At 45.0% G+C, this 2,419-nt stretch overlaps 1 pseudogene; it reads left to right on the top strand.

Annotated features, from left to right (window-relative positions):
• The first annotated feature begins 649 nt into the window (after positions 1 to 649).
• Positions 650 to 1,663, top strand: LOC101983984 (annotated as a pseudogene).
• Positions 1,664 to 2,419: the final 756 nt, after the last annotated feature.

The following is a 2,419-nucleotide window of genomic DNA, read 5'->3' as shown; positions in this document are numbered from 1 at the left end:
TTCCACAGGGCAGGGAACCCTGACTGCTCTATGGACTGGAGAGGGAGGGGGAGAGGATCTTGGGGGAGGGGGAGAAGGGTGGGAGGAGGGAGAGGGAAAGGGAGGCTGGGAGGAGGCGGATACTTTTTTTTTCCTTTTCTCAATAAAAAAAATAAAAAGAAAAAAAGAAAAAAAAAGAAAGTATGGGTAGTGAAGAAATGTAAAATGAACTTTTAAAAATAAACATGTTTTTAAAAAAGACTACCAAATGCAATCAAGCTATACATTGTGGAGCATCTTCCAGAAATACTTTCATTATTGTGAATAGTTAAATATAGCTATATAACTGTGTTAGAGTTAGAGTTAAATACTTTCCTGTTAATTTAGACAAAAAGGGGGAAATACTACAGCATATTTGATCACACTGTGAACCCCAAAATTGCATTATTTGCTGGACAAACATGTTTCTAGTTGTGGTGTACATCTGTCCTAGCACACACCTTTCATACAAGAGCTTCCTGCATGAATATTGTAATTGGGATTAAATAAAATCAACCATGGGAGCAGTGGCGTGGAGCTGTCCTCGCACTCGCACCCGGGACCCGGAGCTGCGGGGTTTGAGACCCACGGTGAGCTGGGGACCCGAGCCAAATGGAGCAACTGGAGCAGGATGGCAGAGACCGTAGGAGCCGTGGCTCTGATTGTAGCCCCAGCCCGCTGGCTCTGCCTGTGGTCAGTGCTGGCTGCGATGCTCGGGCTGTTGACAGCCAGGATATAGGCCCTGGAGGTGAACACTCCCAAAGAAATCTTCGTGGTGAATGGGACCCAAGGCAAGCTGACATGCACATTCGATTCTCCCAACACAACTGGGTGGCTGACCACGGTCTCCTGGAGCTTCCAGCCAGATGGCACGGACAGTGCAGTGTCGTTTTCCACTACTCACAAGGACAAGTGTACATTGGGGATTATCCTCCGTTTAAAGACAGTGTCACCTGGGCTGGGGACCTCGACAAGAAAGATGCATCCATCAATATAGAAAATATTCAGTCTGTTCACAACGGCACCTACATCTGTAATGTCAAAAACCCTCCTGATATCGTTGTCCAGCCTGGGCACATTAGGCTCCACTTGGTGGAAATAAACAATTTACTGGTGTTCCTGGTGTGGGTGGTGGTGGGCACCGTCACTGCTGTGGTCCTTGGCCTCACCCTGCTCATCAGCCTGGTTCTGGTGTGATGTGGGAGTGATTTCTTATTAATAAAGAAACTGCCTAGGCCCATTTCATAGGACAACCCTTAGGTAGGCAGAGAAAACAGAACAGGATGCTGGGAGAAAGAAGCTGAGTCAGTGAGTCGCCATGGTTCTCCCACTCCAGACAGATGCAGGTTAAGATCATTCCTGGTAAGCCAGCTTGTGGGCTACACAGATTAATAGAAATGGGTTAGATCAATATGTAATAGCTAGCCAATAAGAAGGCTAAAACTAATGGGTCAGACAGTGTTTAAAAAAATACAGTTTCCATGTAATTATTTCGGGTATAAAGCTAGCCGTGCAGGCGGCCGGGTGCTGGGGACACAGCTCTGCAGCTCTTATTTCAACACTGGTGGTCCTCTACCGGAGGAAGCACGCGAAGCGGAATTACGCGGGGGCCCAGTCATACACGCACAGTTAGATCACTCTGGTGGACATCACAGCGGCAAGATTAGTAAGTCGGAGTCTGTGATGTATGCGGACATCCGGAAAGACTAAGAGAAGACCCCAGACTACCTTAAGCAAGAAACAAATCCAAACTGGACTCTTGTGCAGAAGATGCCCATAACCACATGTGGTCTTGAGGACTGGAGCAAAGACAAGCACATGTATACTCAGAGAGAAAAGAAAATGTATATAAAGGGTATGTATATTCTAAAAAAAAAAAAAATCGACCATGGGTCAAAGGCAGAGCAAGTAACCAGATAACAGGAAGTAAATGATTAAGGAAAGAAAACAGCGGATAACGTGGAGGACTGAGGAGAATGGATAGAGAGATGCACAGACAGTAGAATGGAGGGACAGTTTAGTTTGAGGAAGCTTTTTGGAGACAGAGTAGGAGAAAGAGGCTTCTGGGACATCAGCTGAGAAGGAAGGTCTGTTGGATGCTTTCCTTGCTCTTTGAGCTAGCAGGCCTTCAGCTCAACATCTGCCTACTTAGTCTTTTTGAGAATTTGTACAAAACAGTGCTATAGTAATAAAAACAATAGGGTACTGGCAAAAAAAAGCAGACATATAGACTAATGGAACAAAATAGAAGACACCAAACATGAGTACACATAGTTAAATACATCTAATATTTGACAAAAATGCCAAGAGCATGCACCAGAAAAGACACAGTGTCCTCAACAAGTGCTGCTAAGAAAACAGAATGTCAACATGTATAAGAATTAATTTAGGCCAATATCTC

Source organism: Microtus ochrogaster, unplaced genomic scaffold (genome assembly GCF_000317375.1).
Source record: "Microtus ochrogaster isolate Prairie Vole_2 unplaced genomic scaffold, MicOch1.0 UNK96, whole genome shotgun sequence".
Lineage (NCBI taxonomy): Eukaryota > Metazoa > Chordata > Mammalia > Rodentia > Cricetidae > Microtus > Microtus ochrogaster.
The sequence above is the reverse complement of the archived record's forward strand: the minus strand, read 5'-3'. Positions and strand labels throughout refer to the sequence as shown.